The 23,599-nt window shown below is 44.1% G+C and overlaps 1 protein-coding gene and 1 non-coding gene across 2 annotated transcripts in view; one reads left to right on the top strand and one right to left on the bottom strand.

The window, feature by feature from the left end:
- The window catches only part of LOC136876459 (acetylcholine receptor subunit alpha-like), a 1,223,921-nt gene that overhangs the window by 738,274 nt on the left and 462,048 nt on the right, over positions 1 to 23,599 (top strand). The window lies entirely within an intron of this gene.
- On the bottom strand, positions 10,157 to 10,263 carry LOC136859301 (U6 spliceosomal RNA). Its single transcript, XR_010858947.2, has one exon. It is a non-coding gene; the product is annotated as a U6 spliceosomal RNA (small nuclear RNA).

The following is a 23,599-nucleotide window of genomic DNA, read 5'->3' on the forward strand; positions in this document are numbered from 1 at the left end:
TGTAAACTTACATTCACCGAGCTCGATAGCTGCAGTCACTTAAGTGCGGCCAGTATCCAGTATTCAGGAGATAGTAGGTTCGAACCCCACTGTCGGCAGCCCTGAAAATGGTTTTCCGTGGTTTCCCATTTTCACACCAGGCAAATGCTGGGGCTGTACCTTAATTAAGGCCACGGCCGCTTCCTTCTCACTCCTAGCCTTTTCCTGTCCCATCGTCGCCATAAGACCTACCTGTGTCGGTGCGACGTAAAACAACTAGCAAAAAAATTATAATACACTTACATTCGGGAGGCGATGGGTTCGAAAACAGCTATCAGCAGCCCTGAAAATGGGTTTCCATTGTTTTCCGTTTCACAGCAGGTTAATGCGGAGTTGTGCCTTAATAAGGCCACGGTCACTTCACCCCCGATACTATTCCTTTCCCATCCCATCGTCGCGGAAAACCTGTAATAATTATGATTTCATGTGCCTATTTCTAGCCGAGTGCAGCCCTTGTAAGGCAGACCCTCCGATGAGGGCGGGCGGCATCTGCCATGTGTAGGTAACTGCGAGTTATTGTGGTTAGAGGATTATGTTATGTGGGGTGTGTGAGTTGCAGGGATGTTGGGGTCAGCACAAACACCCAGCCCCCGTCCACTGGAACTAACCAATGAAGGTTAAAATCCCCGATTCGGCCGGGAATCGAACTCGGGACCCTCTGAACCGAAGGCCAGTACGCTGTACAGTCAGCCGACGAGTCGGACATTAAACTTGTAGAAAACATAAAATAAAATAGATTTCCATCTTGTATCAATATTTCAAAGTAAAGAAGTTAATTTTACCAAATATAATTATTTCCTAATATTTATACACTACGACTTAGGACCAAATAATCCAAAAATCCAAATGTTGCCTTTTGTTGAGTATTCAGTGTTGAGAGCGATGTTCAGCAATATATTATCTTTGAGTATATTGCCTTATAAATTAGAAATGAGGTAGGGTGTACTCTTGTACAGCAGCCACGTTTCCATTTACAAAGACTTCACTGTTAGTATGGAGAAAGAAAGCTCATCATGAGCTATGCTAACAGCGCTGTTTCACATTCAATTGTTTGTAGCGAGCGCGCACGCTGTGATGCGTGCCAGCTGCACGTTGTGAGAAGTACATTGGGACGTGCGGTTCCCGTTACGAATATTAATTCAACGCTAAATACTGTACTTACGCTATAAATCTGCTCTCCCTATATATTCAGTTTTTCTATTTAGTACTTCTCTGTTAAATAAGGCTCGAGTGAATAATTTGCTAACATCTCTTCATTCAACTTCAGGTACGTAGGCATATCACGAGGAAAATAACGTTAGAATACATTACGAAATCAACAGTTTGAGACAAATATTTTAGGTACTATGGTAAAAGGTACTTTTTTCTACTGGTCGAAATCAAATTTCTGTATATCCCAATGGATGAATGTTATAAAAAAAATTATACAATATGTTCGCTGTACGCAATGTGTCTGTCAGGAGTCAAGATATACGTTCTTCAATGCAGCGAGATCCTCAAAGACGTCCTTGAATGGAGAACTGCTTAGGGACAGAAGGCACCACAGGTTCAGAAGTACAATTTCGGGAGTGCCTAAAGAAATACTGCGAACTGAATTCTATGAAAATGTACATTTTTGTCATTTAAAGCCTGTATCAAACGTGTGGAAATAATAGATGTCGACAGAAAGTGGAACAGTGGCTTAATAATCAACTCAACAATAAGATCTAAAAGGGTCATCTTTCATGATAAATAGGTTACATGTTGAAAAGAAGAGCTATTATGAATTTTATTTCAAATATCTGGAAGAAAAGTAGACTGCATAATACTTATTCTTTATCTGTTTACCCTCCAGGGTCGGTATTTCCCTCAGACTCAGCAAGGGATCCCACCTCTACTGCCTCAAGGGCAGTGTCCTGGGCCTTCAGACTCTGGGTCTGAGGATACAACTGGGGAGGATGACCACTACCTCGCCCAGGCGGCCTCACCTGCTATGGTGAACAGGGACCTTGCCGGGGGTGGGAAGACTGGAATGGATATACAAGGAAGAGGGAAGGAAGCGGCCGTGGCCTTAAGTTTGGTACCATCCCGGCATTTTCCTGGAGGAGAAGTGAGCAACCACGGAAAACCACTTCCGGGATGGCTGAGGTGGGAATCGAACCCACCTCTACTCAGTTGACCTCACGAGGCTGAGTGGACCCCGTTCCAGCCCTCGTACCACTTTTCAAATTTCGTGGCAGAGCCGGGAATTGAACCCGGGCCTCCGGGGGGTGGCAGCTAATTACACTAACCACTACACCACAGAAGCGGACGGCTGAAAAATACGAGGGCTGGAAATAAAGTTGTGGTAACGGAGTCAAGACACTCGCAGGTGACTGCACATGCGCAAATACGATGTGGGAGCCGTCAAGTGGCGCGGGGAGCGTTTCACCGCTCTACAGCATCTTTTCAAAAAGTGATCAGCGTGGATTAAAATCGAGGTGGTCTGTGGCAAAAATGCATCAGAATGTTATCGAGGATTACGTGAAGCCTGTGGCGAGAATGCATTACCGTACAGGTCGGCCGTCCATTTCTCAAGATCACATTGGCATCGTGAGTGGTCTCGTTTCCGCAGACCATCGATGGCCTGTCCAGGAATTATCCGTAGAGGTTGGTCAAACCGTGTGGCACATGCTGACGAAATGTCTTAACATGAGGAAAACTGCGTCGCCTTGTGTTCCACATCAACTCACCGACGTACAGAAACGGCACCGGTAGGCACCGACTGGCATCCACCAGGACAGGTACCGCAACGAAGGAGACGCATTTCTGCAGCGGAGTGTCGCCATTGACGAGACGTGGGCACGAGCCTAAGAAGTTGAATTGAAGCGTCAATCGAATGAATAGCATCATCCAGGTTCGCTACGTCACAGAAATTTCTACAGGAAGCTTAAGCTGATTGTAGCATACGACTACAAGTGTGTTATTATTACTCATGCTGTGCCTGAGGGACAAACCAGCAACAATTACTATTATTGCCGATTTCTGGAGCGATATCTGCGTCCGGCTATGCGGCCTATATTCCACGTTTATTGCCCTCTTGTGTTTCATGACAATGCACGTTGCCATGTCCCAAACAATGTCAAGCTCTTATAACAACGATGGAGTTGGGATGTCTTTGAACACCCTCCGTACTCATCAGACATCAGTCCTTGCGATTTTGACGTGTTTCCGAAGTTGAATGTACCCCTCCGGGGCCACCGATTTCGTGACGTGGCATCTTGGACAACAATCGAGCAAATTAACATGAATCTAAAGGCCGTAAGCTAACGGTCTTCCCAGCATGAACTTACTTTGAACCCGAAAAAATCCCTAACGATAGCAATTGCCCACCCAAGAGTTATTCCCAGTAATTACAGTTTGTCCATCCCCAATGAGCAGGGTACAGATCTCTGCACATTGTTATGAGGGTATTTAGGGGTTGTAGTAAGGATGTAAAGGAGAGGGCATATGTCTTTGGTAAGACCCCAACTAGAGTATGGTTCCAGTGTATGGGACCCTCACCAGGATTACTTGATTCAAGAATTGGAAAAAATCCAAAGAAAAGCAGCTCGATTTGTTCTGGGTGATTTCCGACAAAAGAGTAGCGTTACAAAAATGTTCCAAAGTTTGGGCTGGGAAGAATTGAGAGAAAGGAGACGAACTGCTCGATTAAATGGTATGTTCCGAGCTGTCAGAGGAGAGATGGTGTGGGAGGACATCAGTACACGAATAAGTTTGAGTGGTGTCTTTAAAAGTAGGAAGATCACAATATGAAGATAAAGTTAGAATTCAAGAGGACAAATTGGAGCAAATATTCGTTTATAGGAAGGGGAATTAAGGATTGGAATAACTTACCAAGGGAAATGTTCAATAATTTTCCAATTTCTTTGCGATCATTTAAGAAAAGGCTAGGAAAACAACAGATAGGGAATCTGCCACCTGGGCGACTGCCCTAAATGCAGATCAGTAGTGATTGATTGACTTCAAAACCAAGCCTTGCTCTTTTGCCAGAGCTTAAATAATCTGGAAGTAATCATTGACCAGCACCTCCCGTGGACGGATCATACAATATCTGTGAGTAGACGGGTTTTTGCCATGTTTCACACTTTAAACAATTACAAATTTACTTTCCCGTTCAGTTTAAAGAAGAATCTAGTCGAAACTCTCGTTCTTGCAATATTCAGTTATTATGACGTAGTTTACAAAGACACGAAAACCAAACTTCGAGGTAAACTACAACGTGCACAGAATGTCTCTGTAAGATTTATACGTAATTTGAAAGTTACGTCGACCTCAAATGGCTACGCTACGCCTTGAAGACAGACGCACGCTGCATACCCTGACTTCATTGCACCGAATCCTTACATTGCAACCCCCTTCTTACCTGTATGAACGATTTCATAGCCTTTATGAACACCAAGATAAAAACACCAGAGTGCTGAACTCTTCTCCTCCTGGTTTTATTATTATTATTATTATTATTATTATTATTATTATTATTATTATTATTATTATTATTATTATTATTATTATTATTATTATTATTATTATATCATTCGTGTGAGACAGGGATACGTGTCCCTAACTAAATAAACCATATATGTCTGTCTGTCTGTCTGTCTGTCTGTCTGTCTGTCTGTCTGTCTGTCTGTCTGTCTGTCTGTCTGTCTGTCTGTCTGTCTGTCTGTCTGTCTGTCTGTCTGTCTGTCTGTCTGTACTCCGCGTAGTAGGGCGTTCCGTCACTGTCATCAACAGAGAGCCTTGCCAACGGGTCCCCAACGGCTTCCCGACGTTTGGAGGTAATAGACTTTGCGGATGACTACATTCAAGGAATGTAATGCAGTTTTACTTGTTAATTAAATGTCCGCCTCTGTGGTGTAGTGGTTAGTGTGATTAGCTGCCACCCCCGGAGACCGGGGTTCGATTCCCGGCTCTGCCACGAAATTTGAAGTGGTACGAGAGCTAGAACGGGGTCCACTCAGCCTCGGGAGGTCAACTGAGTCGATTCCCACCTCAGCCATCCTGGAAGTGGTTTTCCGTGGCTTTCCTCTTCTCCTCCAGACAAATGCCAGGATGGTACCTAACTTCAGGCCACGGCCGCTTCCTTCCCTCTTCTCTTCACTATAGCAGGTGAGGCCGCCTGGGCGAGGTAGTGGTCATCCTCCACTGTTGTACCCCAACCCAGAGTCTGAAGCTCCAGGACACCACCCTTGAGGCGGTAAATGTGGGATCCCTCACTGAGTCCGAGGGAAAAACCAACCCTACAGGGTAAACAGACAAAGAAGAAGAAAAATTTAATTAAATATTGCGTTCTATCAATATTTCCACTACTTAATTCACAACCCTCGTATACATCTGAGAAGTTGTAGGACTCTTGTTTGGTGTTCGCGGGGTAGTTCCAAATATAACTATCATCTTGCAAATGATTCAAGATTAAATCGTCCACAACACAAGAAATGGCCCCAAGTGTATTAAAAGACTCTACTCATTGTACAACACCACCTGTACAGTTTCATTCATAATTTACTCATAGACTAGCTGCCTGTGGACTTTTCTCTTATAATTTACTAATCCCTTGAGGATTTTCACTCCCTGCTCTCTTTCTATTGTATTGCAAATTTTCTAATTCTTACTTTCACTTCCTTCATGAGAGACAAAGTTTTAAGGACAATAGTTTCATTCATAGCAAACATCGGTATGATTCCTCTCTTGGTATCCTGTACCTCTTGACATCAGTGGCGATCGTTCATATTGGAGTCTTCCCAGCTTGGTTCGACTAATCCAAGTTATATCGCTCACTAATCCGCCTGGTCGGCCTACATGAAGCAAAACGCTGGCCAGCAATGAAGAGTGTAGAGCACTAATTCCATGTCTTGGAGATGCAGATGCATCGCCGGAATACGGGAATTACACAGTTGGATTGGACCACGTCTGGAACGACACGATCAGCTGGTGAATGGGTCTCACACCGATTTGTGTGACGATGTGAGGGAGATGACTCCTGCTGCAGGTCTTAACAGACGTGCTGCGCATAAAACTGTCCCTAGTACAACAATCAATTCGATGGTCGACACCCACGTGGAAGACTGGAACAACAATGGCAGGACACAATGTGCAAATGTTGATAAGTTTGATAGACCAAAATGACGTTCTGTGATCCGAAAAACTAGCCCTAAACCTGCAGGACAATATTTGGATCTCACAGTCTTTGAGATGTTCACGTGACGACTCTGAAATAATTACTCCCACTTATTTCGCCAGGCTTTTCTCTTTTATGTTATTAACTTCAGTGATGTTAGATTTTACTCCAGTTAATCTGTATAGTATTCTCACAGTTAAGAGAATTTTCATCATTCCGTAAGCAATATAATAATAATTGGACAAGAGAGCAAATCGAAGATGTCAAATTTTGAAACTTGAAGTTATCGACGGGCAAAAGTCACAATCTCCGCGAAAATATTTCTTAAAGAAATTTAAAAAGGCCATACATTAGGTCAACACACTACAAATATCTTTTTTAAAATTCAGATCAGACTAGAGAATGTCTAGGCAGTTGTGATTTTGCCGTTCGCGCAGGCAGAAATTGAGCTGCTGCGCTGCGTAAAGCTGGTATAACTTTATGGCAGAGAGCGCGGCAAATTGGAGGATGCTGTAATTAGAGCTGCATACAGGGATGAAGTCTTCAGTTTATAACTTAAATTAACTGCTGTAGCAGAAATTTTCGAGGGTAATTCAAGTGACAAGAAGCATGCTTTAATAAGTTCCAACCAAAACCTCAGAGGATTTTTATATTTCTTTTACTGTTGCTAAAAGAATCTTCCGTAGACTCCTTTTCAGATATCACACTGAGATACAAGTTTCCTGCTGGAATGAGTAGCTATGGAGGAATATGTAGTGTTGTTTAATAATATGTGGAGTGTAGAAGAACAAAGCAATTATTTACAATCCTTGTTCGTCTACAATGGCCATGACATTCACTAAGACGTAAGTGCCGGGCTGAGTGGCTCAAACGGTTAAGGCGCTGGCCTTCTAACCCCAACTTGGCAGGTTCGATCCTGGCTCAGTCCGGTGGTATTTGAAGGTGCTCAAATACGACAGCCCCGTGTCGGTAGATTTACTGGCACGTAAAAGAACTCCTGCGGGACTAAATTCCGGCACCTTGGCGTCTCCGAAGACCTTAAAAAGTAGATAGTGGGACGTAAAGCAAATAACATTATTATTATTATTATTATTATTATTATTATTATTATTATTATTATTATTATTATTATTATTATTATTATTAAGAGCGTAAGTATGAATCACATTCTTTAAGAATCCCAGACATTCTCCTCATTCTGGTCAATCTCCAGGGGGATTACCACATTGACAGGGCGCGTTAAACGCCTTCCATCTACACCAGGGGTTTTCAAAAGGCGGACTCCTGTCCAACAATCTGGACCCCAACGTATTTTTCCCCGTACCTGCACAGTTTATACGATGCCAAGAGTAAGAAAGAAAGAAAGAAAGTAGGAAAGAAAGAAATAAAAATAGTGCAATTAAAACAGTAAAACTATCTTAAAGGGAAATGCACGCCTTATACGTTCCCTAGCCAAAACATGATTTTCTCCACAGGTAGTAGAGCGTGTTTATTTAAATTTTTTCCCTCTAGTCTGCGGTTTCTCTCCTGCTTCAGTCAGTAGTTAGCTGTTGCTTGCTCCGTTCATGAATTTAAAAACAACGGGTCATTTACATATCAGTGTAAGTTTTCAATTATTTTAGTCAACTTTTGCGTCATGAGTAACTACAAGAGACTTAACTCAGAAAATTGCACCTTCAAGCTTGAATACGAACTGCAATTCTTCTTAGTTTTACCTGAACGCACTGACGTTAAACCAACAAGTTTAATACGCACTGAGACAGTTGTTCTAACTGAGGGTGGGATTTTAAAGCTGCATGTCAATTTCGACCAATGATTTCAACTTCTCAATGATGCCAGAAACCAGACGGCTAAACAGTTGAAAGCTTCATTAGAGGCTGCTAAAGACGAGTTAACAGAGAACAAGAGAAGGCAACATGGCACGGGCGTCTAAAAAGTATCCTGGATTTTAGTTAGGGGAAAAATCATTTGTCAGCTCATAAACTGCGAAAAAATGTCTTGTTGAAACGGGCAGCACGTCATTTCCAAGTGATTCGAAAGTACCTCATTCAAGTCGTTAAAAGTATAGCGCTCTCTGCCGCTACAAATGAGCACTGGGTAGAATATTGTTATCAATGGAGTTCGTACTAAACTCCAGCAGGAAATATGCGATGCCTCTGTTTACTCTCTGGCTCTGGACGAATATTCAGATAAGACTGATTGCACTTAAGTGTGGTGAAAATTAATATCCACAGCCTGTTTTCAGTCATTCGACCGGATCAGGGATGGAATGAATGAAGCCCCCATCTAGCGGTGAGGATAGGAATGGTGCCAGCTGCCGGAGCCTGTCGCACTCCTCTGAGGCAATGGTCAGTGACTGATAGATGAAATGAAATGATACTGAAGAGTGTTCCTGGAATGAAAACCGGAGTACCCGGAGAAAAACCTGTCCAGCCTCCGCTTTGTCCAGCACAAATCTCATACGAAGTGAACGGGATTTGAAGTGGTGACTTAACAGGAAGATGCGTCTGTCAACTACCACTCCGCCGTCTCCCTGCGGTTCACCAGCGCGACGCGAAGAGAGTCAATGTGTAGGAGATAGAGAGAAATAACGTTTCCTACAGCATTATTAATAGGCCTACAAATATTTTGATTTCTCTCTTTCTTTCTTTCTTTCTTTCTTCAGCTTATTCCAATTATTTTCTGGATCTCTGGACCGACTTATTTTGGTTTGCTAACCGCAAGATGTCATGGAATTTCATTGCCCCACAGGAAATGTTTTAGGAGGGTTGTGGGAACGGATGGCTGGCACAATAAACGATGCATGAGAAAGAATCTGAGGAAACGTCAAGTAGAAGAAGTGCTATCTTATCCGAAATAGAAGCCACCATGAATTCACGGTTTATAGTGCAAGATGAGAAATCAAAATGAGAAGTGTGAGTGTTTCATACCAGTACACATTCTCCATGGAGACAATAATGACGGTCACACTTATCAGACGAGAACCGAACACCAATGCCATCTTACAGAAGCTATGCCGTCTCAGCCAACAACTCTCAGAAGATTTCTGGAAGAGATGGATGAAGGTACGTATATCTACTCCACTTCTGCAGCTATCACACGAAAGAGACAAGAAGCTCCGAGTTGGTGACCTAGTACTTGTCCAAGAGCGCTAAGGCACATGTGGGAGCGGACGTAGGTCGATGAGTTACGTCAAGGGCGAGCTGTTGTGTTTCACACTGTAGATCCGGGGTCTTCAATTATTTTTCCTGGGATCTGTATTGATTTAAATTTTTAACTTCGTGTGGCTATTTCTAGCCGAGTGCAGCCCTTGTAAGGCAGACCCTCCGATGAGGGTGGGCGGCATCTGCCATGTGTAGGTAACTGCGTGTTATTGTGGTGGAGGATAGTGTTATGTGTAGAGTGTGAGTTGCAGGGATGTTGGGGACAGAACAAACACCCAGCCCCCGAGCCATTGGAATTAACCAATTAACCCGGGACCCTCTGAACCGAAGGCCAGTACGCTGACCATTCAGCCAACGAGTCGGACATCTGTATTGATGACATATCAATAAAGTAGGCTCTGGGGTATAAATAAATGGCTGAGTGAGATAGGTACTGGTCTTGCTTACGGTGACTGGTCATTCCCTATAATAATGACGGAAAGTTAGTAAATATAGTGTATATAACTAGTACAAATTAGTACTGTCCTCTCATGCATTTTTTAATTTAAACTGATGGAGTGTTTACATACAGTACTTTCGCAAATAAACAAAATTTTAGATCAATGATATTTTGAATTCAGTGAGAATACGCATATTTGAAATATACGATTCGCCATCCAGTCACATCAGTGAGAGAAATGGCATGTCTCGTTTTGTGAAATCGCTTCAGCATTTGCAGTGTACGAAGTTATAGCAATGGTTAAGCATTCCCTCAAGTATTCATGAGTTATTACTGATTTGGAAACAATTTTCATGTACCGCCGAAGCGAGTACGAAAAATATGGAACGCTTCACGATTTTGTGTGTCATCTTTGCGTAGGGGCCATGCTAATCTTCTCTGTATCGTTCCAATTTTAGTATATGTACCGCCGAAGCGAGTACAGTAAATGAGAAGATAAGAGATGTTAACTGAAAAAATATACCTATGAGTATCCGTTGTATTAAGTACTTCAAGGAGTTTTTCCCTTTTAAAACTGGATTTTACTGCTGCTTTAATTAAGGTATGGGCAATAGTCACCGTAAGATATTTTGAGTTTGCGTTACTTTAAACTACAGAGCTCGAAATTAACCTTGCTGTTCATACCGATAGCTGTTCACTCTGGAGCAAAGATTGCTATGAAAAATTGAATAATGTTTAATTATAAGACAGTATAATCAACAAAAGGTACCAAACATTTAATAAGATCTTATAGTCCTTTCCACTTCTTAATAGTCCCCTGCCGAGGTAAGTGGCTCAGAAGGTAGGCCAGATGGGCGGGTTCGATCCTGGCTCTGATATTAATAGAAGGTGATTAAATTCATGTTGGAAAGGACACACACATACCCACACATACACGCGCTCCGAGGGAGTTGACCGTGCGGTTAGGGTCACGCAGTTGTAGCTTGCATTCGGAGACAGTGGGTTCGAACCCCATAAATAAAAACCACACACACACACAGGCATGCTGACCCCAACATTGTCATCACATCACATATTTCGAAAACTTGCGCAATTTAGGGTATGTGTGTGTCTATCAAGAGAGACCCAAAACGACATATCAATTTTCTCTACCCTTTCTTCTGTCATCTGTACCTGTAGCATTTTCGTCTGTAATTCTGCCTTATCAAAGTTCCACAATTCAGTTGCTTCCGTACACCGTTCTTCTCGAGGGCCGAACGAAAAGAGTTTCATGAGAGCAAGAAAAATGTCCTCCAATTATTTTTTGTACAATTTACTTTACGTCGCACCGACACAGATAGGTCTTATGGCAACGTTGGGATAGGAAAGGGCTAGGAGTGGAAAGGAAGTGGCCGCGGTCTTAATTATCGTACAGTTCCAGCACTTACCTGGTGTGAAAAATGGGAAACCACAGAAAACCATCTTCAGGGCTGCCGACAATGGAGTTCGAACTATCTCGCGAGTGCAAACTCACAGTTGCGCTCCCCTAACCCCACGGCCAACTCGCTCTGTCTTCCAATTTGTTGAACTGCCTGAATCGTTCCCCAAATTCTCTCTTTAGCTGGTACAAGAAAGTAAGACAATTTTCGCTACAAACTTTCGTTTACAAGATACCGAAAGAAGTGTGGGTTATTGAATTATTTTCTCCTTCAAGTTTTGAATGAAGAGATCTAAGTTAGCTCGAAAGAGTTGTACAGCTTCATCTAGCTCATATATCAATTTTCATGGTCCCTGTAAAGAGTGCTTAAGGGGTAAAACATCTTCTCATGAAAGCAGCCTGCTGGATTGTTTCTTCGTCGCAAGTGTCCACTTGCATCCTGATTCACTCCCATCTAGGTGCTGATGGTTTGTAGTTGTATCGGTCATTATATCATCACTGTTTAGCTGTGTAAAAATGTTTCATGTTTAGATTTAGAAGGTTGTCGTATTCACTTGAGTATTTACCGGACGTACCATTAGAAACGAAACCTCGAAGCATGAAGACATTTAATCATTATTCGAAGTACCATTCAAGAAAAATTCAATCATGCACACGCTAAGTGGAGTACAACAGCTAGTATTGAATATTATCGGGATATGTTAGGCTTTGCTGAAGGGATGTTGGCGTGAAAATCATTTTTTAAATCATATTTTTTTATCATTTCCATGAATAGTGTAAAGAAAGCAAACCAGATGGCACTACAGTCGTGAAGGGCCTTGGGCTATAACGTGATCACTGCTAGCTTTGAAACCGAGCTCGATAGCTGCAGTCGCTTAATTGCGGCCAGTGTTGTATTAGGGAGATAGTGGGTTCGAACCCCACTGTCGGCAGCCCTGAAAATAGTTTTCCGCTGTTTCCCATTTTCACACCAGGCAAATGCTGGGGCTGTACCTTAATTAAGGCCACGGCCGCTTCCTTCCCACTCCTAAACATTTCCTATCCCTTCTTCGCCATAAGACCTATCTGTGTCGGTGCGACGTAAAACAAATAGCTAAAAAAGAAAATAGCAGGAAAAAGCTAGCTTTGAATATAGCAAGATTTCCTAAACCTGAGCATAGTTAAAATATGTATACATTCCTGCAATGGAAGTGCGTTTCAAACGGCTATTTACGGTGCCAATACTACCAATTCCTGTCAGGTAACATTACAAAAGTGGCATTTCCTTAATCTCTAGGTACGATTCTCTCAGGAACCATAAGAGCTGCAGCAATCAAGTCATACAAGTCTTTAAAAGCCACGAGAAATACTTGCAAAATGTACATTTATCCCTAAAGTATGCTAATCACCTCAAGTTTTAGAAATAAAGTATATGTTCTTTTCAAGCGTCCACTTCACCAGTGTGAATTTAGTCTTTATTGTAGATACTAGTGTTATTAACATTCACAAAAATAAAGTATTGCTGTTGTTTGGGACATCAGTCCATAGACTGGTTTGATGCCATCCTATCCTGTGCTAACCTTCTCATTTCTACGTAACTAATAAGCTCACCGGACTAAAAAAGAATGTCACCCTAATGCGCACAAACAGATGAATCGTTAAGCTTGTACAGATGGCGCAGCAAACGAGTCCCGTGCTGAACCGCACGCGCAACGCCTCTACGTGAACATGAGGCAGTAGCAATCAGTGAGATATTGATGTTTCAAGCGGACAGTGTATGTCAACATTGGTAGATGTAACAGAATGAAAGAAAGGGACAATCGTGTTTGGTCGTGCCCATGGCCAGGCGGTGAGTGTAGCTGTTAGATTTGTTGGTGTTTCGCAGCGGACTGTTCAACGTGTCTACAAGTAGTGGTCTACTACACGTGACCACCAAACACGATGTCACAATTGTGGTCGGAAAAGATCCTGACTGAGAGGGACCAGAGACGCGTTTTGAATCGAAATCTCTTGCAAACCAGACAGCAATTGCTGCAGTCAGTGAATGAAGGTCAATTCCAACCTGTTAGCGAGAGAACATTGCGACGGAAACTGTACGCAATGACCATTTGGATTCAGTCACCTCACAAGAGGCCATTGCTCACACAGGTACTTAAAGCTGCGCGTCTTCAATGGGCTAGAAATCATCGAACGTGGACAGTAGCTGACTGGTGGAACGTAATGTGGTCTGACGAATCACATTTTTGCCTGTATTCCAATGACGCACGTCATTGAGTGCACCGAAGACCAAATGAACCATTTCATCCTGGATGTGTCTAAGATCACGTTCAATCCGGAGGTGGGTCTGTGATGTTTTGGGGTTATTTTTCGTACCATGGATTGGGCCCGCTCACTGAGGCGACCACTAATATGAACCAGCATGTTTATTTAAACATTATGGATGATCAATTGTTGCCTTTCAATCAACATCTGCTTGTTGAGTACGCTATTGATACACCGATTTTTCAAGATGACAACAGCAAAGTTCATCGGCCTGGACGCATATGTGACTGGTTTTATGAACACTCCCCCACTCAATTACATCCCGATTGGCCTGCAAAATCACCTGACTTGAACCCCATTGAAAATCTGTGAGACATGTTGGAACAACATGTAAAACGCCGACATCAGTATCACCGAGCTCGATAGCTGCAGTCACGTAAGTGCGGCCAGTATCCTGTATTCAGGAGATAGTGGGTTCGAACTCCAATGTCGGCAGCCTTGAAGATTGTTTCAGTGGTTTCCCATTTTAACACCAGACAAATGCTGGAGCTGCACCTTAATTAAGGTCACGGCTGATTCCTTTCCACTCCTAGTCCTTTTCTGTTCCATCGTCGTTATAAAACATGTCTGTGTCGGTACGACGTAAACCAACTTGTAAGAAAACAAAAGACATCAGCATCTGTGCACTTTGGTGGAATTGCGCGATCAAACCGAATCCAGGCAGTTATCAAGTCTAGTGGCGGAGTTACATGGTATTACTTGATGCTTGTAATGATTTCACCAGGGGTGACTAATTTTTTGTCTGGCAAGCTTACATCCTACATTACTCTGTTTGTCATATTTATGCCGTGGTCTACCCCTACCGTTATTACCACCTACACTTCCCAAAGGTAACTGAACAATTCCTTGGTGTCCTAAGATGTGTCCTATCATTCTACCCCTTCTTCTGGTCACATTTCGTCAAATCGTCCTCCTCCCGCCAATTCCTTTCAGTATCTCTTCATTTGTAATTCTATCAATCCACCTAACCATGCTTCTGTGACACCACATTTCAAAAGCTTCAATTCTCTTTCTTTCTGGGCTAGTTATTGTCCATATTTCACTTTCATAGAACGCAACGCTCCACACGCAAGTCTTCAAAAACATCTAATTCCTATATCAATGTTCGAACTCCGCAAAGGCCTTCATTATTTGTGCTAGCTTGCACTTGATATGCTTATGTTATATCTTTCGTACCGAGCGAGTTGGTCATGTGGTTAGGCGGGCGCAGCTGTGAGCTTGAGTTCGGGAGATAGTGGGTTCGAATCCCACTGTCGGCAGCCCTGAATATGGTTTTCCGTGGATTCCCATTTTCACACCAGGCAAATAGCGCGACGTAAAGCAACTGGCAAGAAATCTTTCGTGGAACTTGTACTTAAAGTTGTGGTAGAAAATTAAAATGTTTAGATTATATTTTTGTTGACAATGAACTACGGGAACAAGGTAGTTGATATTGGGCATGCATTTTGCATTAGTTGATGTTGAACGACGAACGAAGATATGAGCCTACAAATCTGTGCTTAGAACATGCAGGTTTCACATACAGATGCCCTTAAAGCCAACAACAGAGTACTCGAGCATACCTTAGGTGTTTAAAATCAAAAGTACTTGTAAGAGATGTCCATAAAGGGTGCTGCAGAGAAGTCCCTGTAAAGGCACACTTGTTGGAACGTCGCTATCTGCTGCGGCTATTGTAGCCATTACATTCAGGTGGCTTAACGGAGAGGATCCGGTCATAAACTGCAGCTCTGTAAGCTCATTTTCTTCATACACTAGGAACAAACTAACAGCGGACAAAGGAATGATTCGAAGCCATACACTCCAGTGCAGATACAAAGTGAAACCGTAGCAGCAATAAAATACCTACTATATGGCAAACGTGCCAGAGATTAGGAAGTTTCCTACAGGGTACATGACCACGAAGTAAAGGTAATGAATGTGAGTGTAACTAGGAAACAGCAATGTTCATATTTGATGGCTATCTCGGTAATTCCTCTCCTATGACTCAGAACTGACGAGGAGAGCTCCCTACATAGGAGTGATAGTCAGCCTCCTAATGTGCCTTGCACACGTCAGACGGGCGAATTTGAATACCATGTCACACTTCGACTTCCATCGCAATTATTTATCTCGCTTTTCCAATCAAATTACAGTACATAAGAATTCTGTGTTGGCATCATCGTCAAATTCAACGTTTAATAATAATAATAATAATAATAATAATAATAATAATAATAATAATAATAATAATAATAATAATAATAATAATAATAATAATAGTTCGCCACGGTTATCAAGCCAGAAGGACTTTACAGGTCAGAATGTCTGATACTTAATAAGAAACGGAAAATGGATGAACAAGAGAAGAAAGAAGGACCCGAAAAATGAAAGGATGGTACATGGAGGAAGAGGAGAAGTGAAGATCTGTACAGATAGACAAAGAAGATTACAGATTCCGTGGTTTCCCATTTTCACACCAGGCAAATGCCGGGGCTGTACCTTAATTAAGGCCACGGCCGCTTCCTTCCAATTCCTAGGCCTTTCCTATCCCATCGTCGCCGTAAGACATATCTGTGTCGGTGCAACGTAAAGCAAAATAGCAAAAGAAAAAAAGATCACAGACACCATACGTAAGAGGACATTTTTTTCTATTTGCTTTACGTCGTACCGACACAGATATGTCTAACGGCGACGATGGGATAGGAAAGGACTAGGAATTGGAAGGAAGCGGCTGTGGCCTTAATTAAGGTACAGCCCCGACATTTGCCTGGTGTGAAAAATGGGAAAACACGGAAAACCATCTTCAGGGCTGCCGACAGTGGGGCTCGAACCCACTATCTCCGGATTACTGGATACTGGCCGCACTTAAGCGACTGCAGCGATCGAGCTCGGTTACGTAAGAGAAGACTGAAGTTGTTTGAGTACCATCCGAAGGATGGAAAACTACTTGTAATTTCTTTAGTTAGATAGCGCCGCCCACAATCCTACTTTCTCGTACGGCTAACAGAGTGCTTGAGTAATACGTTTTACACTAACTTTCAAACTCGCCGCCAGAGTGTACCTCGTCACTTCTTCTTTCCTCCGCAAGCTGATATACATGCGCACATGCGCACTAGCTATTCCCCTGTTATGTTTCTAGCGGGATCTAATAGTCATTTGTTTACCGTAACTAACGAAGTCACCGCGAGCGGGCACTGTTGTCTCTAGCGGGTTCTGATAGTCATTTATTTACAGAAACTCACGAAATTCGCCGTAAGAGCGCACTCTTATTACTATAGCGGGATATTTGTTTACAGTAACTCAGGAATACGCCGCGAAAGCGCACTGGTATGTCTCCCCTGCCTTCACAGTAACTCGTCACGTCACCGTGACCATCGACTCAACCTACATGGCCTCCGACATGCTATTAATTTCTAAATAGAAAAGAGATAGCTGGGTAGAGAGGGAAGTGATACAAGGAGTATCTGTCTATTTCCATATCAGACACGTTACCAGGCGAGATTGTGTTAGGTATATGGTGTTGAAGTATGGTAGACAGATGTGGTGTTAGCCCGCAGGCGCACTAGCATTTCCCCATACTCGACCCACATCCCCCACCCGCACGGCCATGCTATAAAAGTCAGCGCACAGAGAGAACCAGGGGACGCTCCACGTATTCGACAACCTGAATGCGACTGCGGAGTACATCGGAGAGCCACTCCTGCCGATCATCGGCATTATGGTTGCTACCTGGGCGATTATCATTCGCCCTAACGACGCAGCCAGCTTCAGGGTCTACGAGGAGCGCGCGTCCCAGCAGTTCCAGGTTGCCCGGCTACCAGGACTCAGGGAGCACCTGGACGTCTCGGGCTACCAGGAGGCAGCCTCGCAGACGGAGCCAACGACCGAGGACGACGGCGGCGCTCCCGAGCGCCGCGACGGCGCGACTCCAGTTGGAAAGCTGTACTCCACTAAGTACACGCAGACCAACAAGGCGACAACCAGGGCGAAGTGGTCGCAGACGCAGGCCTACCAGGAAGGGCCTGTTACCCGGGCGCAAACCAGGAACGCGCCCGTGATGGTGGAGAGCAGCACAGCGGTGGAGAAGGACGCCCCCTGGCGTACTGAGACTGCTGCCCAGGTCCAGCCTGCCTGCACGTCTGTCGAGTTGCAGACCTCGATGTGCGCCCCCCAGGACAGGGAATGCAGTCGAGTGTTAGCACCGACCGACGCCACCGCCGCCGCCAACCAGGAGAAAGAAGAAGATGGCGACGCAGAGGAGCCGACAGCTACCCCGGGGTCACCAGGCCGGGAGGAGGGCCACCAGGGCGAGGCCTCTTCCCCCGCCGAGAAGCAACCCTTGGGACCGATCGACGCCACCGCCAGCCAGGGGAAAGAAGAAGATGGCGACGCAGCGAAGCCACCAACTACCCTGGGGTCACCAGGCCGGGAAGAGGGCCACCAGGACGAGGCCTTTTCCCCCGCCGAGAAGCAACCCCCGGGAAGAGGAAGAAGAAGAAGACGACGCCGCACCAGGAAGCAGAAGGCGTCGCTGGCTCACCAGGAGAGGACCGCCAAGCCGCAACCCAGGACTGCTCCCAGGACAGCAGTCAACCGAGGAGCCAATCAGGAGAGGACCTCAGCGGGTAGCGGCAGTCAGGTGAGAGTAAAACGTCCCCCTCAGCAGCTCTTGCAGTGTTTCCGCTGTCTGAGGTGGGGCCACCGTCAAGTTAGCTGTGGACTCCAAGTGAAGTGCAACCGCTGTGGTGGTGATCACCACTACACGGCCTGCGCAACACTTAAGGAGGCGCCGGTGTGCGCCAATTGCGCGGGGGGCCACCCGGCCTCCCACCGCAGTTGCCCAGTCTACAGGGCCATGGCGCGGGCAGAGAGGAGGGAGGCCCGGCGCCATGACCCACCCCATTCCAGGAGGCCCCCGCCTCGGCGGGCTTGGCCTCATTCTCCGGGATCGGAGACTGGGTACGAGGTACCCCAAGGAGGTGGAGTCGTGCGACAGGCCCTAGTGGTACTCGACGCATGGCTCCGCAGCCGGCAAGGACCGTGCTAGTCATAGCAGTGCCCAGACGGACTGATCCCCAGACGATGGAACGGCGAGGAATTGGTTTATGTTTTGTGCATGTTACCTGTTCCTAACTAACATAACCTCTGGTCTTTTTCCGGCCCACATCCTTGCATGTGCTATCAAAAGATGTCAGGTTTTACATGTAGGCTCTTTCTTCTTTCTGCCTATGTGGTTTTTCCCTGACCCTTCAATACCAAACTTCAATACCATATACCTAATACAATATCGCCTGGTAGCGTGTTTGACATGGAAACAGGCAGATACTCCTTGTATCACTTCCCACTCTCCCCTGCTATCTCTTTCTTCTTCTTAGAAATAATAGCATGTCGGAGGCCATGTAGATTGAGTCGTTGGTCACGCGGGGGGAGCGGGCTTCGGGGGCCCCCCCGAAAAAAAAAAAAAAAAAAAAAGATCGGGTGCTACTTCCGGCAAGGGAGGCGGCCATGCCTGGCTAAGAAGTCAGCTATATTTTTGGTCGAGGACCGGAAGGTGATCCTCTGCGAGAGAGAGAGAGAGAGCAATCTCTCTCTCTCACCCTTGCCCTATTTTTGGTAGGAGGCTGGGAGGTAGCCCCCAGTGAGGGGGGCCATTGACCTCACGTCATTGACTAGGGTTCAATGACCATGCCTGACTCATAAAAAAATTCATATTTCCCGCCAAAAGTGTGGGAAAATGCTGACGTGTCACCCATTGTTTTAGAGCATACACAGCTCACACTACCACTGTATCTGGGACTTCGGGAATTCATGTACGTAACATTAATTATTTTTGACACTGCACGTGCCATTACGAACACATCTGCAATGGCTCATTCCCTACCCCACCCCCACCTATGGTGCTATAGCCCTGACGGGCCTTGCCCTACGGAGTAACGGCTGCTCAGCCTGAAGACCTGTAGATATCTAGGTGACGCGTGGTCAACTCAACGAAACCTCGCGGTCATTATTCTTGACTTTCTAGACCGAGGCCGCTATATCACTGTCATTGCAATCACTTAGGCTAAGTGGACCTCTAACCAGTACTCAGATCCAGGTAAAAACCGCTGACCTGGCCACCGGGTGAAACACAGGCACCCCACCCCTAGACCACATGGGTCCTGATCTCTCCATAATCAAAACTTCCGTAAACATATCAGCTGCCAGTTCAGAACTGGAATGCAGTCTTTAACAGCCCAGGCGACTGAATACAGTTCCTTAGGTGCTCTCCTTCTGTGCTAAAGATTGAGGGAACGAATTACAGTTCAATCGGTTGGCGTCTAGAAGTGCACTGTGAAATATTAATACCCGTGCATATAGTGGCACATTTAATTTTTTTTTTTTTTTTTTTTTTTTTTTTTTTTTTTTTTTTTTTTTTTTTTTTGCTAGTTGCTTTACGTCGCATCGACTCAGATAGGTCTTATGGCGACGATGGGACAGGAAGGGGCTAGGAGTGGGAAGGAAGCGGCCGTGGCATTAATTAAGGTACAGCCCCAGCATTTGCCTGGTGTGAAAATGGGAAACCACGGAAAACCATTTTCAGGGCTGCCGACAGTGGGGTTCGAACCTACTATCTCCCGAATACTGGATACTGGCCGCACTTAAGCGACTGCAGCTATCGAGCTTGGTGGCACATTAAAAGGCGGGCCAGCTGAGTGCAAATTCCTTGTCTCCTATCTCTTCAGGCCGACGAAAGTAAAGTCCAACTACTTTTGCGGTCTTCTATGAAGGTTCTATGGGTATGTATGTTCAGTCAGTCAGCGATGCCGCTGGTGGGATCCTCAACAGCTCAGCCATCAGCTGTCATAGATGGCCTAGGCATCACTGAAGAGGCGTGCTAGGGAAATGAGTGAGGTAGTTTCCCGTTGCTTTCCTCACCGAGTCAGAGTTGGTATTACATATCAGTCTGCCAAACTCACCGAAATGCATACACCAACCGACCCTATGAGCAACATTTTCACACCATTCATAGCAGGGACTGGCTACATAAGGATTGGCATTAGTAGCATCGCTCATACCTCAGTCACTTTCATATTGACAAAGCAAAGGATAAGACAGAGACAGGTCTATAAAAGTAACAAAATTGCTCTAGCCTATACCAGAAGACATAGTGCCCTGTAAACACTAGGTCCTGCCAGCAAAGGCATGTTCTATGGGTATAGTAATAACAGTATCAAGAGTCACATAAAACTTCAAGCTTGCTCAATATTTGCCGGTAACTTGTAGTTTGTCGTCAGGAACCGAAGTTTGAGGTAATTAATTAACTCAGTCCCAATAAATCAAGCAGCCATTAATGTAAAGGACCCGCACAGTAAAAGCCCCATTGGGTCATGCTAAATCACTTTCCAATTAAAACACAGGAACGTGTTTGTCAGTCTGAACATACAGTAGTTACATGAGTATATTCCGAACTGGTGATTCAATTGTCATATTGGATAACTGTGCGGTAAAAACAGAACGACAAAATTAATTGAAGACAGCTGTTCGCCATACCTCACTAATCAGTAGAGCTTGTCGGACTGGGACGATATATCACTGGTTAACTGCTATGGTCAGTCCCCACTACGCTCTTCACGTCATAGCTACACAAATGTGCACCTGCACTTCTTAATTGCCCGATTAGAGGCTGACTATAGCTTTGTTCGTAGTACAGTCAGAAACTGTTGCCATCTATCAGACGCATGCGCACATTCAAATTCGCGTTCGTAGTAGCGATCATCAGAGTGGCTGACCACTAATGTGGTGTTCGTACAAACTTTTCAAACTCTTGGAAGCCATCAGCAAACCGTTGGAACAGTTTCTGATCTTGGACGGAAACTCTTTCAGTCAGCGAGTCAGAATATGCGCGCGCATATCCACTGCCATCTATGTTCGTTTCATAACTGACCTGAGAATTACTTCACGGCCGTGATTAGTTGCTGAAGTAACATTACAAAATAAGTAAAATTTACCAAATATGAAAATATAAATATAACCCACTTCTGTATTTATGTCTAAATATATATTCAGACTTTCAACTAATATTACTAAGTAGTCATTCACGCTATCATACAGTGTTAATTTTTAAACCTGAAGTTACGAATAAAATCCTAATTAATTTCTGAAGCTTACAGAATACAAAACACGTTGGTTCAAAACAGCAGACGTTTCCAACCACTTCCGTTCGTAGTGGAAATTATCTCGTCACATTTCAAACTAGTTGCCAACCGCGCATGCGCATATGGACGATAAATCGAACTATCACGGATTCGTTCTGCGAACAAACTTTATGTTACTTGAATTATCATTAGAGTAAGAGATTTGTGAAACCCTGAATTCATGAAATGGTCTCAGTGGCAGCTTATATATACTACATGCAGGGGACAAATATTCAATAATAACAAGATAACGGGCAGGTACCGTATTATATGCCTTCGACTGAGTTTATATCTCAATACCTTTTGGTGTTGTGAGTCTCAAATAATTTTTCTCAAACCTTCCTACTTCATGGCTGCGCAATTGTTTCAATAATGCGTCACAAAATACAGGGTGTTTCAAAAATTGACGGCATAATTTCAGGGTTGGATTCCTCACATACAAAGAAGGAAAACGTGTATAGGCCTATAAATGTGGGTACATACTGTATGTCAAAAACTCGATTTCGTAAAAAAAATAAACATGGGCATAGTGGAATTTACCTCCGGGGCACAGTATTGTAATGTTTAACGTAGGCCTACGTACTCCTTGGCCCGGGTTCCATTTCCAGTTCGTCCAAGCATTTTAATCCCGGGCTGAGGGCTGGAACAGGCTCCACCCAGCCTTGCGGGACCAACTGGAGAACTCTCTGATGTGAGAGAGAACGCGTCCGATCATGAAACCAAGCAATACGGCAGCGGATGTCTTATAGTACACTGACTAAATTTCCTCAGGACATATGGTTGGGCAGGAGTCGCCTTGGTAAGCCGAAACCTTTTAATGGACTTGATGTACCACGATAATTTTTTAACACATTGATTAGATTATGTCAGGGACGGAGTGTCAATCAGCTGGTACAAATGTGAATCTCAAAATTTAGTATTAATCAAGATTATTTCAGCTAGCAGCAATGTGTGGATTCACACCAAGGACCACAATATGGAGAGAATAGAAGCTGCATTCACACATTTGTTGCAGTATCATCCCGAACGAAATTCGTTCTTGAAGCGTATTGTCACCGGTGATGATTCCTTGTCGCTCGTGTACTTCCTGTGGCATTTCATTAGTAACAAACACTAGACATCGGGGTATAGGGTGAACTACCCTGTACGACCTCAAAGGTATTTATTTCCAGGTAGAAATGCAAAGACAATAAGCTAATAAAGTCAGTGTTGTCAAATGCTCACTCTTAGTCGTGAAGTTTTCTCCTTACATTCTCGTCCTTACTATTTTAGACAAAGTTTGCGTATGAATATGCCTCTCTAATATCCTTACCAATTATTACTATAACTCAGAAAATCTATCTTAAAATTGAGGTTCTTAGTTAACTTCTTGCAATAATTCTTTTACTCAAGACTAGCGACTATCAGACCTACCCGCGATGTATTTACTTCTAGGGCAAATGTATGAATGTCTATTTCCCTCTGTTTTAACATAATGAACTCAAAATAAATTTCCAACGGCTAGTGTACCGTATGCCGTTAGTCTACCAATTAAAAATGATGCGTGTAACTCTCTCGCAGGAAGTGAAATTTCTTTATTGTCATTATATGAATAAATTCCTCAAAACATAAAATTAAAGTGTCTCCTTTCATCTATGGTATTTCTGGCAGTGCTGTGTCGTACATCCATGGGGTACAAAAGAGGTGTATGATGTAAAGGGAAGTCTGAAGGTTCTGCCAGGGGAAAGGTGTAAGAGCAAAGCATCCAAGAAAGTCTTTGAGGAGGCGAAAGCTATAATGTAGTGTCAAGAAGAAGAAGAAGAAGAATCGTGCATATGGCAGAACAGACACCGCACGGTGAAACACTTTGACACCGAGCAAGGGACAGAGCGGTTTGGATCACGTAGCTATCAGCTTGCATTCAGCAGATAGTGGGTTTGAACCCCACTGTCCACAACCCTGAAAGTG

The sequence above is a fragment of the Anabrus simplex genome, chromosome 1, assembly GCF_040414725.1.
Source record: "Anabrus simplex isolate iqAnaSimp1 chromosome 1, ASM4041472v1, whole genome shotgun sequence".
NCBI classification, from domain to species: domain Eukaryota; kingdom Metazoa; phylum Arthropoda; class Insecta; order Orthoptera; family Tettigoniidae; genus Anabrus; species Anabrus simplex.